General features: G+C 43.3%; 1 non-coding gene across 1 annotated transcript; it reads right to left on the bottom strand.

Annotated features, from left to right (window-relative positions):
• Window positions 1-17,736: 17,736 nt before the first annotated feature.
• LOC128844999 (U4 spliceosomal RNA) lies at window positions 17,737-17,874 on the bottom strand. Its single transcript, XR_008446588.1, has one exon. It is a non-coding gene; the product is annotated as a U4 spliceosomal RNA (small nuclear RNA).
• Window positions 17,875-18,341: the final 467 nt, after the last annotated feature.

Raw genomic sequence — 18,341 nt, 5'->3', positions numbered from 1 at the left:
GGCTAAATGTGCTGGTATCAAACCACGAATATGTTACTAAGCAACGTAAGCTACAACTTTCTGTTAAATCCAGTCACCCCACTTGGTAATGTGGTTGGAAATGAAGAATGATGTGTTTGAGGTTGCTTGCCTGGTATGCCTATTGAGTGACTTTGCTATTCAATCATCATGACCTCTTGTGCAATGGTGCAACGCCAACAAGAGCCTCATTACTCACCTGATGTCCATGATACCGTACTCAGCAGAATCCTGTAGAGTTTATGAAATGTCCCTTTGTGAGGCTACCATCTGTGATTTACTGTCTGCACTGGACCCATTGTAATGTGTGGTGAACATGAATGTAGCAACTTTGGACATGATCGTTGTTTGAGGAATCAAGATCCTCCCTTGGTAGGGCACTTAAATAGCTTCAGAACTTCACTACAGTTCTGAGTGAAGGCCGAAAAGGTACTGAGATGACATTGGCGTGCCAGCCTCTGTTGCGAGTCATGCCAAGTATAACTATCTTTAGGGCAAAGAAGGAGCTAGCTGAATTTTCTGGGAAAACCTATGATACCTTTTCTGCATAGCTGTAGAATACTAAGTGGCCTCTTCTGCTGATGAGTAAAGTGCTGTACTGTGTGGCTCTTATTCATTTTTCAATAGGTTGATCATCACTCAGGATTAGGGGCTCGTTGCGGAAGGAGGGTCATAAACTTTTGTTCCTACCAAAGAAACAGTCCGGGGAAAATTTTACCATCATTACTCTGCACTTCCCAAAGAAGCCCAATTTTTTCCTGTTGGGTTTGTTTGTTTAATTTGGGGCATGGTTATGAGAGTGCTGGAAATATCAAAGGTAAAATGTGCTGATGTACACTGATTTTGTGAATACGAATGAGTGTATGATATTGCCTTGTAGTGGCTGGGCGGATAAAGAACTTACTACCGCATATACTCATTCATAAGCCGAATATTTTTGGTAAAATGTGACGCATCAAAGAGCGGGGATCAGCTTATAAACGGGTCTGCACCAAAATTTGATGATTTTAAACTCCATGCAATCATTGAATTGAATATCTAATACATTGTCCTTTTGTTTACCTGGAGTGTCTGCAGGCATGGAGCCCCTCAGCTCCCTGTGGCTGTGGTTCCCTGTTCCCAGCCAATGGGAGCTGCGGGAAGTGGGGCCACTTCCTGCAGCTCCCATTGGCTGGGAACAGTGAACTGCGACCACAGGGAGCTGAGGGGCTCCATGCCTGCAGACACTCCAGGTAAACAAAACGTCCCAACCCGCCAGCAGCTTACCCTGACAGCCGGGAGCCAAAGTTTGCCAACCATTGAAATATAGAGTCAGCTTATGAAAGGGTCATACAGTTTTTGCTATTTTTACCTAACCATCTTTGGGGGTCAGCTTATAAATGAATGGGCTAATGAACGAGTATATACGGTACTCCTATGTGCTAAGGAAGTTTTCCATTAGCTCAAGTGGTAAAGGATTCTGATTTTGAAAGTGAAGGAGCCGGGTTCTAGGTCCAGCTCGCAAGTGAAGGTATGTGATTTATCTAGCAATTAGATCTGATAGCAGTGCTTGGATTCATTGCTGCTTGGCACCTGGCCATTGCATTTGAATTCCTGTTTTGTAGAGGCAATACTAAACTAGAGGAATATATGCACTGAATAAATCACTCATTTTGTTTTTTATTCTGCAAGAAGATAATTGATTTGAAAGATTTTTGGGAAGGGCCCTGTCTGGCACTAAATTATTAAAAAAATACTTGAGAGCATCATAAAATAAAGAATTCCCATTCACCATCCAGTCCCTGATTTAGAATACCTTCTTTAGTTCCTGGTTATAATACTGAGTTCTTTCTCAAATTCCATCCTAAAGGATCCTTGTATTTATTATACCATCATGCCATTCAGCCTAGGGAGAACCGTGTTCATCCAGAAACCTGCACTCACCTGTCTATGGTCCCTAGATGTCTCTATTGCCTTAGTAGATGGAAATTTGAAAGACAAAGAATGTTAGACAATCACAACGTGTTATCTTGAATAGAAATATGTTATGTTATGTGAAAGGTTCCATAGTTTTCTACTCTGTTGGTAAAATAGAGTGAGGTTCTTCTATTGTGTCACAGGGGAAAAATGTTTGTGTAAACTTTTTTATTGCTTATCACCGATGCAAGCAGATTTTGCAGCTGGTTGGTATTGGATAGAAACAGAAAGAGGAGACTATTAAGCTCAGAAGCAGAATGTGAAAAGCAGGTAACTGGGTGAGATTAATAGAAAATTAATGTCTCAAAATTATTTCTAAACCACCTTCCCAAGGACCCAATCTCATTAACTCCACAGATAGAGCCTCATGGATCCTGGAGTTTCTGTGCCAGTTGCTTTGGGGCAGATCATTCTTATGGTCTGATTTTCAGAAGTGCTGAGTACTAACAAAGTTCATTGTAGTCAATGGGAGCTGCAGGTAGTCAGTATCTTTGAAAATCAGGCTTTGGGTGTTGTCAGTGGGAAATCATAGAAAAATGGAGAGGAATGCTTTGAATGTTACCAGGGATTCTTTTCCTCCACACCCTTTTGCAATTCATGTTGATGGTTTCTCATATACTTCAATGGCAAAAGCAACTATTCTCAGGAAAAAATGAGCCCATCAAAGCATAATCCATGGGTCTCTGTGTGGACTAGTAGTTAGGAGTCCTGGCTCCCAGTCCTGTATGCTAGGGTCACTTCTCAGCTCTGCCACCTACTCACTAGGTGACTTACTTGAGTACTTTGTGTCCCTCAGGGTGAAACTGGTGTATTAATTCTTACCTAGCTCAAAGACAGGTTGTGAGACTCTGCTTGTGTACACTTAAAATGCTACAGCACCGATTTTTTACTAATATAGTTACAGTGGCACAACCCTAGGGTTATTTTGCTTCCCAAATCAGAATAAGCTATATGGATATAAGCACATCTATAGTGGTGCAAAGGCATCCACACTAGGTGGCTTTTGCCACTTTAACTGTACCAATAGAGTTAAAACAACACACTTTCTAGTGTAGACAAGCCCTCTCTGACCTGGCCAAGAGGCCCTCAGTGCAGGATCCAAACATGGTATGGAACAAAGGTGGCTTTAAGCCAATCCATTTTCTGATGCCTGCCTGCCCACAACTCCAAGGAACTGTTCTGGCAACTTGGAGTTATCGGGTTGTAGGGATGTCCCGCCCCCAGCCACAACTTGTTTTCCCCAAACATGCCCCTATGCCAGGGGCTGGAGAGATGACCTATAATCACTATGGAGACCTTATGGCTAGATCCTCAAAGGTATTTAGGCACCTAACTCCCATAGATTTCAATGGGAGTTAAGTTCTTAAATGTCTTTCATGTCACCCAGAGATTCCTAAACATGGGCAATGGTCGGGGACCAAATTTAGCAGTTTCTTTTGCACCGCCAGAACAGCACAAAGCAGCTGGAGTGCACCCGAGAACTGGGGCCACTGCATGTGTTATAGTTATGGTGGTATGAAAAAATAAAAGCCATTTTATGTCGATGGATTTTCTTGTTCCAAAATGTAGCTGTGAGAGCTTGCCTTGCAAATCAGCGAAAGAGGAATCCAAGGCTGGCAGGCGAACACCACGAAAATAGAACAATATTGCTACAGTGGGTAACATGTTCCCCTGACAGCTGAAGTAAAAAAGAATTAAACTGAACAAAAATCTGCTTTAATTGCTATCTCTCTGTCTCCTGCCTGCCTAATTCACTAAAAATAAAGGTCTTCTCTTTAGTGATGCTCAGAACCAAGCTAAGCAGACGTGATAGGGAGATAAACATGTTTGGAATAAATACTGATATGAATGACACTTATTAGCTACAGCGTGGCATATTTATCTCTCATTAGGTAGCATAATAGCACATTGTGACACGAGAAGGGTTCTTTACTTTTGTATTATTATATATACGTAACCCCCCCACAATAGATCATCCGGGTGGGGAGGCGTGCAGATGTTAGCAGATGATTTTCTTGTGTCTCTGTAATTAGCACTGACATTGTTTATTGGGAGCTCTGAGCAAACAAGATGAGCATAGCTGCAATTTGAGGTTTTTCTCCTTCTGTGTCAAAAAGTTACTCTGTTCACTTCACACATAGGGGATGAAACAATGGAGATGCGCAGTGAGGGAAGAGCATAGCAGAGTGCTCATCAGTTATGTCATTCCGGTTGGCCTTCTAAATATGGTAGAACAGAGGCTGGGCCAGACTTCTCCCTGCTGTAGCTCTATTGAAGCAAAGGGCCAGACTGTAGTGGCTTTTGTCAAAGGGTGGAAGGGATTGCACTTTGCGCCCCCCCAGAGGGACATGCAGCAACTGTTCCACTACTTTATAATGTTCCCCAGTGCAGTCCTGCACTTAGGACGGAAGAATCTCATGCACTGCTACAGACTAGGGACCAAGTGGCTAGGCAGCAGTCCTGCAGAAAAGGCCTATGGGTTACAGTGGACGAGAAGCTGGATATGAGTCAACAGTGTGCCCTTGTTGCCAAGAAGGCTAACGGCATTTTGGGCTGTACAAGTAGGAGTATTGCCAGCAGATCGAGGGACATGATCATTCCCCTCTATTTGGCATTGGTGAGGCCTCATCTGGAGTACTGTGTCCAGTTTTGGGCCCCACACTACAAGAAGAATGTGGAAAAATTGGAAAGAGTCCAGTGGAGGGCAACAAAAATGATTAGGGGGCTGGAGCACATGATTTATGAGGAGAGGCTGAGGGAACTGGGATTATTTAGTCTGCAGTAGAGAAGAATGAGGGGGGATTTGATAGCTGCTTTCAACCACCTGAAAGGGGGTTCCAAAGAGGTTGGATCTAGACTGTTCTGTCATCCACTACCACTGAGAACAAGGAGTAATGGTCTCAAGTTGCAGTGGGGAGGTTTAGGTTGGATATTAGGAATGGGTTACCTAGGGAGGTGGTGGTAGGGTGACCAGATGAGGGGAAGAAAATATCGGGACACATGTGGGGGGGGGGAAGGGGGAGGATGCACGGGCTGGCAGAGCAAAAAAATATATATATATAGTGCTGCCGTTGGATATCGGGACAAAATGCGTCCCGACCGAAAATCGGTCGGGACACGGGACAGACACCGAAATATCGGGACGGTCCCGATTTTATCAGGACCCTGGTCACCCTAGGTGGTGGAATCTCCTTCCTTAGAGGTTTTTAAGGTCAGGCTTGACAAAGCCCTGGCTGGGATGATTTAGTTGGGGATTGGTTCTGCTTTGTGCAGGGGGTTGGACTAGATGACCTCCTGAGGTCCCTTCCAACCCTGATATTCTATGACTGTAGGTCATTAATGTAATCCATTCTCTTCCCTGGACAAGCCAGACAAACCTCTGGGGGCCATGCACTATGCAGACTACTTTACAGTCAACATAATGTGAAAAGATCCTGGGTGGAAAATCAGCTTAGTCATTTGGATATTAAATATATTTGCTTTTGGATAATGGTTGGCCTGGACATCTCCTGCAATATTATTATTCTTTGTTGTTATTTCTTTTTCTTTATATGTTTTTTGGTAGTGCCCACAATGTGCTAGGCACTTTCCAGATATTCAAGAAGGAACAGTCTCTTTGCCAAGGAGCTCACAGTCTATGGACAGACAGGTAGGGCTGGGTTAGGAGAAAAAGAGCAATAAAGCAGGAGTTCTGTACACATCAGTTGCAGAGGGTCCTGTGGCACCTTTAAAACTAACAGAAGTATTGGGAGCATAAGCTTTCGTGGGTAAGAACCTCACTTCTTCAGATGCAAGTAATGGAAATCTCTAGAGGCAGGTATAAATCAGTATGGAGATAACGAGGTTAGTTCAATCAGGAAGGGTGAGGTGCTCTGCTAGCAGTTGAGGTGTGAACACCAAGGGAGGAGAAACTGCTTCTGTAGTTGGATAGCCATTCACAGTCTTTGTTTAATCCTGATCTGATGGTGTCAAATTTGCAAATGAACTGGAGCTCAGCAGTTTCTCTGTGGAGTCTGGTCCTGAAGTTTTTTTACTGTAAGATGGCTACCTTTACATCTGCTATTGTGTGGCCAGCGAGGTTGAAGTGTTCTCCTACAGGTTTTTGTATATTGCCATTCCTGATATCTGACTTGTGTCCATTTATCCTCTTGCGTAGTGACTGTCCAGTTTGGCCAATGTACATAGCAGAGGGGCATTGCTGGCATATGATGGCATATATAACATTGGTGGATGTGCAGGTGAATGAGCCGGTGATGTTGTAGTTGATCTGGTTAGGTCCCGTGATGGTGTTGCTGGTGTAGATATGTGGGCAGAGTTGGCATTGAGGTTTGTTGCATGGGTTGTTTCCTGATGGTGCGGTGCGTGGTTGCTGGTGAGAATATGCTTAAGGTTGGCAGGTTGTCTGTGGGCGAGGACTGGCCTGCCTCCCAAGGTCTGTGAAAGTGAGGGATCATTGTCCAGGATGGGTTGTAGATCTCTGATGATGCGTTGGAGAGGTTTAAGCTGAGGACTGTAGGTGATGGCCAGTGGAGTTCTGTTGGTTTCTTTTTTGGACCTGTCTTGTAGCAGTAGGCTTCTGGGTACACGTCTGGCTCTGTTGATTTGTTTCTTTATTTCCTTGTGTGGGTATTGTAGTTCTGAGAATGCTTGGTGAAGATCTTGTAGGTGTTGATCTCTGTCTGAGGGGTTGGAGCAGATGCGATTGTACCTCAGTGCTTGGCTGTAGACGATGGATTCAGACTAACACGGCTATCCCTCTGATACTTGACATCAGTTGCATTCGCTCTGAGCAGCTTAGAAGTGGGTTTTAGGACTTGATCCAAAGCCCACTGAAATCAGTGGGACTCTTTCTATTGATTTCAATGGGCTTTGGCTTGGGCCCTTAAAGAAGGATCTGATGTGCACAGCTTAGGTCCTTTGGTAGCACTGGCCAGTTTCTCGGCAAAAGCATCTTTTTTCAGTCAATAGTATTGTTTCCTTAAAACTTCCAGTTCTTCCAGAGTCCCTGGAGAGTGAGTGTTGGGGCATTCTGTTGAATTTGTATTTAGAATGTGGCCATTGAACAAACCTGGAGCCTCCACATACTGCTGATTAGAACATAGAACTATCTTTTGGTCAAGACCAAGATGGGATGGCCCCCACCCTGAACCATCCAGAAGGGCACATCAAGCAACGGGAAAACTATTTCCTGCGCCAGCTCTAATTCTAACCCTTTCATCACAGAAATGTAGGACTGGAGGGCCTCAAGAGGTCATCTAGTCCAGCCCCCTGTGCTGAGGCAGGATTAAATGTTGTGGCGTTATGAATGTAATATAATATCTCATTAAAAGGTGACAGGGCCAGAAAGAGTTAATTAACTCACAGACTGACCTAACCAGTGGTCAAACTTCAGAGAATGGTTAGGAAGATATGTAAATGAACAGAGCTTTGAAATGCAAGTCTGCATTGTTAGAGGTAAAAGGGTAGATGTCTGCTCAGGTATTGTGATGTAAGCAAACAAGTCTTGTCTATCGCTATAGCTTTGATTCAAAGATCAATTAAGTATTAAGTAAAAAGAGTATTAGGAAGACACTGGAGTGAAATAGTATTATTGTCTATATGTCTTTGAAGGTTGTGGTAACCTGTATCTGAACTGTTTAATAGATAAATTATCCTGTGCTAATTGCCATGATGTTTAGAAGAAAGAAAGTTGAGCCTATTGTTTTCTCAGGCCAAAAGGCTGCTGGAAATGTATAAAAACCTTGGGACATGATCCTTCTGCATCTCAGATCTGCTTTGGGTTTCAAGAGGAGGAAACCTTAAGCCATAAGGATTGAGATCCCCAGTCACTGACTGGAGTCACCCTGAATATGGACATTAGATTATAACCTATGGACTATTTCTAAAAGGACTTTTGGCAACTACAAGCTCACCTCTGCTATGTATCTAAACCTCAAGAATTGAATTCAAGTCTGTATGTACATTGATCTTTTAACCAACTCTCTCTCTCTCTTTTCTTTTTTAATAAATTTTAGTTTAGTTAATAAGAATTGACTCTAAGCATGTATTTTGGGTAAGATCTAAGTTATAATTGAACCTGGGTATGTGGCTGATCCTTTGGGATTGGAAGAACCTTTTCTTTTATATGATGAGATAAGATTTTCAGTAATCATCATCATATCTGACAGGTGTGTCTGGATGGAGGCCTGAGGCTGGGTTCTTTAAGGGAACTGCGTTGTTGGACTTCTGAGTAACCTGTATGGTAATACAGAAGTTGTTTTGGCTGGCTTGGTAAATCTAAGTATTGGAATATCCACCAGCATTTGGGGTTTGTCTGCCCCGTTCTGTTTGCAGTTCACCCTAATTGAGTAACCTCAGCTGGCTCCCACAGGCAGCACCGTCACAAGTGTACATAACCCATACCGAATAGGGGTTTAATGTAGGGTTCTAAGAAAAAACTGGAGCATCACTTTGAGTGAGAGGAGCCTGGAATCTCACAGGGAACTGTGAAAGCTGAATAACAATATTTCAGGGAGCTTTAATGGAAGGATACCTCTCTTGATGAGTCTAGATCTATCCTGGCAAAGCTGTTAAATCTACTGTTATTCATATACTGTAATACAGATGATTCCATTCCACCATAGCTGAGCTGTAAGAGGAAAACCTTGGGACACGCGCCCATGAGTAACAAACTTTCCATTCCCTCAAAGTTTGTTTGATTGAGTACTTGGTTCAGAACTACTATAAAAATGCCCAGCCATAGCTTGAAGTATCTCATTACCAGGTGTTCAGCTGCTCAGAACTTTCACTCAAGGGTTGTTGCGGGTTTTGTGTTTTCTGTTGATTTTTTTAATGCAAATGTCAAAGGGGGGGGGAAACAATTACAAAAAGTGCTGCTTTGCTTGAAAATAAAAATGCTGACTTTCAACAGCAGGGGCTTTCAACAGTGCTTACTCTGTTCTATGCTTCTGATGATCTATTATCACAAAAGCCTTTGGGATGCCATTTGGTATGAAAGGCCTGGTACAAATATGAACTTGTTTTTAGCATGCTGTAAGGTAACATAGGTCTTACCTGGAGGCAAAGCAGGAGAGAAAAACAAGTAGGAGGTGTTGCTACTCAGACTGTAATACTCTCCTACCAGGAGAGAAGCCCAGCAAACAGACAGAAGGACAAGTACAATAAATTGGCCACGTAATTGACCAAAATCATAACAGCTCTGTTCTAGGTAATGTGGTCTAGCAGATAGGGCCCTGATCTGGGACTCAGAAGACCTTGGTTCTATTCCCGGTTCTATGAAATGACTCACCCCAGGTCACCTTTCTCTGCCTGTTTCTCCTCCTGTGCCTTATCTGCTTAGATTCAGAGCAGCGATTCTTTTGCTATGTTTTTACAGTGCACCATGGGGCCCTGATCTCAGTTATGATAGCCTCTTAAGCGCTACTGTAAACAACAAAAATACTAAAAGTTCTCAAACAGGTCAAGAACAGGTGTGAGGGTAAGATGTGTGTAAACAAGAAGCTGAAAAGAGCTAACCTGATAACCAAGCAGCCAGCAAAATTATGAACAGGAAGGAAACTTCAGTAAGGTCTAAAATTGACCCCAAGTGGGAAAAATCTTTGTAGGGGACTGGAATTGCTGTAAGGTTCCCCTTGTGGAGTATTCCCAGAGTTGTTCTGTCAGGGAAAAGGGCAGGGCTGAATTAAGGCATAGGCAATGTAGGCCTGTGCGTAGGACCTGGCCCCAGCTCCTGGAGACATGCGGTTGCATCACTCTCAGGTTTTGTTTTTTTTAAGAAGTTTCTATTCCTCATGGTTGTGAAGAAAAGTTTGCAAATGTGATCCAGGTATAGCCAACTGTCACTCTCTTGCTTTTCACTGTCACTACCTGAGTCTGCAAGCAGCCAGAAGCAATAGCTCCAGGAGGAGTGAACTTCTCCTACATTTTAATAGTGTTAACTCCCAAACCCACTGCTGTAGGGTGGCCCTGCTCACACCAATCCACCACAGGACAGTGAGTGTGGCAGGAGAAGAAGAGGGTAGGTGGACATGCAGAACATGCTGGCTGCAAAACCACCAGGGCCTCCTGTGCTTCTACCATGCTACTCCCAAGGGAGAGGAACCCCTTCTGCTTCATCTTGGGGTGGGGCGAAAGGGGCTCCCATGCCACTACCAGTGCCTAGAGCTCTGGATTGTTTTTATTTTGTCCCAGGGAGAAGAGGTTCCTGCTTCTCTTGGAGAAGCAGCAGGGGATTTGGCCTAAAGATTCTCCAAGACCTACTGGAGGTTAGGGGCATCTGTGCTAGTTCTGAACCCCTCCCTGAAACATCCCTAGCTCCCTGGAGCTTCCACAGCATGGAAAAGAAACTCGCAGACATGGCATCCAATTTCAAATAGTAAAATATAAACCATATGAGAAATATCTTCCAGGACTTAATATAAACAGACTGTGGTTGAAACAATTGTGTTTTATAGATAATCATCTCTGGCTCCAGCAGTAGAAATAAAGGACAAAAACTGTGAGGAGCCAAAAAAGAGTGGTTGTGGGAATGGAGCTCAGCGAAATGAAGATTACAAATACATAGAAAAGCATAGAATTGCCTTAGACAGAATCAGAACTATCTACCTAGAACAACAGCCAAGGTCATATAGGAACCACATTTTGAAAGGTAGAGAATCAGGCTAAAGGTCAGGATGAGTTGGCAATTAATAGTGGAAAGGGCAGGCAGCCAGGGTGGGAGTCATCCTGGCACTTCTATTCTTCCAGTAGTTTTTCAAGACTAGGCTTTGTTGCTAGGGGATGGTCCTTAGTGCAGGTCATTGTAAATATCACTTAGAAAGGAATATGGACCGATAGGCTCAAGCCAGAATGGTCAGGTGAGGGTCCAGATTTCAAACACCCAGAAGTTTGGGAGACGTTCAGATCCGGGTTTTTATTTCCATGGGTAGAGAATGGATTTACTTGTGGGAAATTTAAACTGTATAAGGGTGACTCTGGAAGTGAAATATGTCAGAAGCATTGCTGTTTATTTTACCTAACTATGTCTGATGGTGCTGCCATGCAGTGTCACAAGCTGTTGCCCTCTCATGAAGCTATATGTATTGAACATGTGTTGCTTTTTTCAATTAATTTCTATGCCAATCTGTTCACATTAAAGGGTCATTGTTATGCGTTAAGGACCTGACCCAAAGAGTCCTATTGACCTCAACAGGCTTTCGATGAGGGCGTAAGGGCCCAAATCTGCAACTCATGCCAAGTGGTACTGACTTTTGTGAGTAATCTCATTGACTTAAATATTACGACAGCGCATGTGACTAAGTACTGCTTAGCACGGACAAGGGTTACAAGACTGGGCCCTAAATATTAAGCCCCTCCCATTTGCACATTAATTGATCGGATATTTGGAACAAAAATCTATATTGGTAATAGAAATAATAAATGTAAGTGCTAGGGAGAGATTAGATGCAATTAGTTTGCATGTTATTACCTACATTTAGTCATGAGACATGTATGTAGGGCAGATCCTCATCTGGTGTACATTTACACAGATCCATTGAATATACACAATTGTCCTATGAATGTCAGAGAAGCAGATACATCAATAATCTGTATTCTGATTATTTCCTAAAAGAGAAGCAACAGGGACCGCCCTAGCTGAAACTAGCACTTGGCAGACAATAGAATGCAAAGGTTTATATAGGTTTCAGAGTAGCAGCCATGTTAGTCTGTATCCGCAAAAAGAAGAACAGGAGTACTTGTGGCACCTTAGAGACTAACAAATTTATTAGAGCATAAGCTTTCGTGGACTACAGCTCACTGCATCCGAAGAAGTGGGCTGTAGTCCACGAAAGCTTATGCTCTAATAAATTTGTTAGTCTCTAAGGTGCCACAAGTACTCCTGTTCTTCTTTTTTTAAGGTTTATATAATTCTTATTCTGCTGCTGCGTTCTATTCAAGGGCTGAGTTGATATTTTTAGTTGGAAAGGAGAAGCATGTCCCAACTTTATACTAATAATGTATTTTTGGTGCACTAGCTGATTTTCTTAAGCTGTTGAGTTGGTTAAACAATTACCTAAGGGCTAGACCCAAAAAGACTTAGGTGCCTAACTTCCACTGTTGACACCTAAATCCAACAGCTAGGAGACACTGAGCTCCTCAGCTGCTGCCTAGCTCTGGAGAAAATAGCTCACAGAAAATAGCCAGGGGAGGACGTAGGGATGCCACCCATGTAACTTCCACCGCTGTGGTTAGAGCACTCACCCGGAGATGGAAAACCCAGGTTCAATTCCACTCTCCTCCCCAACCTGGAGAGTTAGGTGAGTACCCTAACCATTGAGGTTAAGGGGGGGGGCACCACCACCTTTTTCTCCTTGGTTTTGTGTGAAGGGGCTTAGTGGCCTAATTTCAGGAGAGGGTTTGTGAACATGAATCCTGAGCAGAGATAGGGGACTTAGGCATTTCCTATTGGCTAGCAGAGGCAGCGCCCTGCTCAGTGTGCTGGCTTTTGTGAGTCCCTTTCTTAGGCACCTATTTCTCCCCACGCCTTGCATAGGGAGCCTAGGTGCCTAACTCAGGTCGGTGGATTCTGCTGGGGGGCAAGACGTGTGAAAGCTCAGTATTGCCATGCCCAAGTCCTCCTGTGGCTCTAGCACTAAATTCATAGAATACCTCACTCCCCTTTTATGTTGTCAGTTTGTCCCATAAGTACTACCTGGTCCAAGTTTTTTAATATGGCTTCCTAGATCCCCAAATATGAGCAAGCTCTACAAAAAAATGAACATTTATTAGGTAAGGTCAATTAAGTCATCCTCAGCAGAAGGTATTACGTGCACACCTCATCCTCAGCAGAAAGTGTTGTGTGTGTATGTTTATACACTCTCTCTCTCTTTCTGCATGCAAAAAACGGAGGCAGGAATGCAGTCTCTATCTCCTGGTTTCTGAGTACTGAATCTAAAAATGTATCTGAGCTGGAGAGAAACAGAATCTCTTTTCTACGTTGAAATTAACTAAAAAAGACCCCAAGAAATCTCCATTAGTAAAATGAAGTTGCATATATGGGACAGCTCATTGTTTTGAAACTGACAACTGGACAAGCTTTCTCCCCAAATTAAACCCTGGCTTATCACAGACTAAACATGCCATGCAGTTAAATGAATCAGAAATGCAGCAGACACTTGCTTTGTGGCTTTCCTTTCCTGGGTTATAGTACTTCGGCACTAATCAGTGCACATTGTACAGAATATTTTTTATACCACCATGAGATAGGTATTAGTTCCACTTTAGAGATTAGGAATGAAAGTAGAGGGAAGTTAAGTGACAGGTCTGAGGCCACATAAGAAGTCAGTGTCAGAGCTGGGCTTAGAATTCAATTATTCCTGGCTCCTAGTTTATTCTCAGACTACATCCTTTTCTGACAGGCAATTCTTGTCCTCCTTCCACAGCTGCAGATGGTCCTGCCAGCAGTATACCCAATGTGATCCTGCTGCATGGAATTGAGGAAGGTTTGGAGGAGCTCACATAGGAGTCCACCCTGCCAGAGCAATCATTATACACTCCATTGCCCTGTACACATGTTTAGTCTTTGCATGAGTTAGCAGCCAGGCCACAGAGTACGTGTGTGGGGGGTCACTTGGGAGGTATTGTAAGGCAGTTTATTCCCCTGGTGCTGAATACACAGCAATGCTCCCAGCTCCTGCTGGCCCAGACATAGCAATACGTGAAAAATATTAACCTCTCTCCAATCATTTAACCGTTTGATACCAACCACTGCACATAACAGCCCTTTGTGGTTCAACATTGGGAGAAACAATAAATCCTCTATGATTTCTGAGCTCGTCCTGTAGAATTTCCCCATGCGGCTGCAACAACAATGTAAGCTGTGAACATCTTTCTCCAGGCCACAAGTTATGGAGATGATTCCTAGCTACAAAGAAGAGTGGGAATGCACTGCTGGGGCTGTGAATGACCCAACTGTATAGATGCAGATGACCCCTCGCTGCAGCAAGCTGACTGACAAAACGTCCTTGGTCACTTGAAATCACTTGACATGTGCCCTTGCGTAGGTAGCATGATTAGCTTTTTTCAAACTATGCTCTAATAAATTTGTTAGTCTCTAAGGTGCCACAAGTACTCCTATTCTTATCTCAGTACAGGTCACAATTGCCCCAGAAGCAAAGGGGAACAACAACAGGAAACCTGGAGAACCAGTAGTCTGACACTGCATTTAATGAATGCAACTTGTTCAGAAGTATCCAATGGCTCTATCTAGGCATTTGTATCATGCTCATTATTGTAGTATTTTAGTGCCTAGAGTTGGAGGGTCCACCTCCCCTGGGGTGTATGTACCCTCTTGAAAAGGCAGCCCTCCATATTCAAAAAGGGCCCTTTTAAGATTTCCTCTGAGTTTCTCTTATGAATAACCTCTTCTGCTGACCTCCCCTGCCTCCAAACTTTCTGTTGTCTCATGTGATTCTGCAGGACAGAAAGTATCACTTAATTAAGAGGCTCATGTGTCCAGGGGAGCATGACTCAAGAAAGCAGACCAGTGTTTGGAAAGCTGTGGGCCAGGGCTACCTCTGACATTAAGGAACTTTCAGACTTACTAGAGGCATTTTGGGAATCTTTCAAAGGAGCAGAAATTCACATCATGGGGCTGTCATCTGTATCTAGGCACTGACATTTATTTTAGATCAGAAATGTTGACTTGTTACAGTGGCAAATAGCCAGCAGAGTTGGGAGATTAAAATAAAAAAAAATCAAGCTGAGCCTCTGACCAAACCATTAACATCTTTTTAAAAACAACAACAAAAAATTAAATTAAAAATAATTCTAACGAAATGTTTTCTTTTCATGTTGACAAGTTTCAGAGTAACAGCCGTGTTAGTCTGTATCCGCAGAAAGAAGAACAGGAGTACTTGTGGCACCTTAGAGACTAACAAATTTATTAGAGCATAAGCTTTCGTGGACTACAGCCCACTTCTTCGGATGCATATAGAATGGAACATATAATGAGGAGATATATATACACACATACAGAGAGCATAAACAGGTGGGAGTTGTCTTACCAACTCTGAGAGGCCAATTAATTAAGAGAAAGAAAAAAAAAAAAAAAAAAACAACAACTTTTGAAGTGATAATCAAGCTAGCCGAGTACAGATAGTGTGATAAGAAGTGTGAGAGTACTTACAAGGGGAGATAGTCAACGTTTGTAATGGCTCAGCCATTCCCAGTCCTTATTCAAACCGGAGTTGATTGTGTCTAGTTTGCATATCAATTCTAGCTCTGCAGTCTCTCTTTGGAGTCTGTTTTTGAAGTTTTTCTGTTGTAATATAGCCACCCGCAGGTCTGTCACTGAATGACCAGACAGGTTAAAGTGTTCTCCCACTGGTTTTTGAGTATTTTGATTCCTGATGTCAGATTTGTGTCCATTAATTCTTTTGCGTAGAGACTGTCCGGTTTGGCCAATGTACATGGCAGAGGGGCATTGCTGGCACATGATGGCATAGATCACATTGGTAGATGTGCAGGTGAACGAGCCCCTGATGGTATGGCTGATGTGATTAGGTCCTATGATGATGTCACTTGAATAGATATGTGGACAGAGTTGGCATCGGGGTTTGTTACAAGGATAGGTTCCTGGGTTAGTGGTTTTGTTCAGTGATGTGTGGTTGCTGGTGAGTATTTGCTTTAGGTTGGGGGGTTGTCTGTAAGCGAGGACAGGTCTGTCTCCCAAGATCTGTGAGAGTAAAGGATCATCTTTCAGGATAGGTTGTAGATCTCTGATGATGCGCTGGAGAGGTTTTAGTTGGGGGCTGAAGGTGACAGCTAGTGGTGTTCTGTTATTTTCTTTGTTGGGCCTGTCTTGTAGGAGGTGACTTCTGGGTACTCGTCTGGCTCTGTCAATCTGTTTTTTCACTTCAGCAGGTGGGTATTGTAGTTTTAAGAATGCTTGATAGAGATCTTGTAGGTGCTTGTCTCTATCCGAGGGATTGGAGCAAATGCGGTTATATCTTAGAGCTTGGCTGTAGACAATGAGCCATTACAAACGTTGACTATCTCCCCTTGTAAGTACTCTCACACTTCTTATCACACTGTCTGTACTCAGCTAGCTTGATTATCACTTCAAAAGTTTTTTTTTTTTTTTTTTTTTTTTCTTTCTCTTAATTAATTGGCCTCTCAGAGTTGGTAAGACAACTCCCACCTGTTTATGCTCTCTGTATGTGTGTATATATATCTCCTCATTATATGTTCCATTCTATATGCATCCGAAGAAGTGGGCTGTAGTCCACGAAAGCTTATGCTCTAATAAATTTGTTAGTCTCTAAGGTGCCACAAGTACTCCTGTTCTTCTTTCTTTTCATGTTGATACTCTTCCTAGATTCTACGGGGCCTGAAAGAGATGCTATCCTTATGGCTTTTCTGACCCCTTTGGAACCAGAAATGATCAGCAGTAACACAAAAGATTTATGAAACTTTCAATCTGTTTCTACACTAGAGAGATTTAGAGAAGTCTTAAAATATGTAGGGGCTTCACTGAATGGAACCATTGGAGATGGGCGAGTGGAGATTCCATACATCTTTTTTGCCTCTTTAAAGAAGTGTTCAGCACATGTAACCTGCTTTCATTTTCTGTGTCCTGGTGAACATAAATATGTAATGTCCACCTGTTATATACTAAACAAAGGAAGTGGCTAACATCAAACTTGCATCCCAGGTTTTTAAATATAGAGCCATTTTCAAAAGAGCTCAGGGGCAGATTTTCAAGGGCCCAGCACCCATAACTGGGGCCAGATTTTCCAAGAAGCTCAGCTTCCATTTAAGGCACCTAAATAAGAGCCAGATTTTCAGAAGTTCTGAGTTTCCAGTGTGCTGAGCTCTTTGAAACACTGTCCAGTCTTATTTTGGTGCCTACTGGGGAGCTAAGCTCTCCTGAAAGCGCTAGTCCCGTAGTTCTCAAACTTTTGTGCTGATGACCCCTTTCACATAGCAAGCCTCTGAGTGCGACCCCCCCCCAATAAATTAAAAACACTTTTTTATATATTTAACACCATTATAAATGCTGGTGACAAAGCAGGGTTTGGGGTGGAAGCTGTCAGCTTGTAATAACCTCATGACCCCCTGAGGGCTCCCAACCCCCAGTTTGAGAACCCCTGTTCTAGTCCCAGATGTCGGTCCTGAGTCCTTTTGAAAATTCTGGCCATATCATAACACAAAGATATACACCTGGCTTCAGCCTTGTAGCACTTCACTGGAGCCCTTCCCCTTTCTTCAAAGTGAGACTTTAGGTGCTTCCTAACAGGCACCTTTCCTTATGAGGAACTGCCTTGCTCTCAGCCTCCCCTTTCAGGAACCTTTCCCAGAATGCTTTTCTAACAGCTGCCTCACTGAAATGTGTCAGCGCTAAGCAGCTGCAGCCCTGAAGCAGCCATTCAGTAGAGGCTTGCTGCAGCTCCTGCTCTTCCAGCTGGTAAGCACTCCAGATTTGTTTCCCCCTTTCTCTCAAGTGAGGAGATGGCTCCTCCTCATGCAAAATCACCTCAAACAGGTATTCATTTCCTGCCAAACCTCTTCCTCCCCCAGGTTTGTGAGGGGCCATGGCAAGTGCAAAGAAACACAGAATGAATTAGCTGGCCAAGGAAATAAACACTAATTCGGCATAATTTCATATCTGCATTGTAGCACTTTAGTGAAGCTGATTGCTTTTGCTTTGATCTAAAATGTTTAAGCAGACATATCCCGAGTCACCCATTCCTACAGAATAAAAGGAAAAATAAAGTAAGGGTGGGTTAAGTAAACAGTTAAACTGAGGAAGGAAATAAAACTCACTCCAAATGCCTATTTTCAGAGGAAAGTTTTCAACTAGCAATAATCATGCCTCAGATTAACCTCATTGGCTATGATGCTGCCCCTGTGAGCTACGTTTTCTTAGGGGACTAGCCAGCTCTGGTGGTCAGTAATAGGGAAACAGTCTTTCACCTTCAGGGTCCCCAGCTGCAATCCAGCCCAAGTGAGGAGTGACCAAAAGTCATTGCTCTCTGAAGGTCTCTGTGCTAAGGAACAATGCAGAGGGGAAAGGTTTGTTCCAGAGGCAGCTTTCCTCAGAGGAAACCCTGGCTGTATGGCTTCAGTAGAGTAGGGACAGAGAGCCCACCATGTGTGTGATGCTAGAAGTCCTCTGCAGTGAGAATGCATTGTGTTCAAGGACACAGAACCCTCTATTTCATTCCCCAGGGAGTGTAAGAGGCCAACACCTCTCAGCCAAGGAATGATTTGGGGATAACTCTGCAGTTAAAACCTTGTGGAGTATTCCTCTGCCAAGTGCTGCCTCCCGCCTGGGTGACTGTTGCATTGGCAGAATCTCACAGCTCAGTGGTGACTTGTTCCTGCCC

The sequence above is a fragment of the Malaclemys terrapin genome, chromosome 10 (genome assembly GCF_027887155.1).
Source record: "Malaclemys terrapin pileata isolate rMalTer1 chromosome 10, rMalTer1.hap1, whole genome shotgun sequence".
NCBI lineage: Eukaryota > Metazoa > Chordata > Testudines > Emydidae > Malaclemys > Malaclemys terrapin.
The sequence above is the reverse complement of the archived record's forward strand: the minus strand, read 5'-3'. Positions and strand labels throughout refer to the sequence as shown.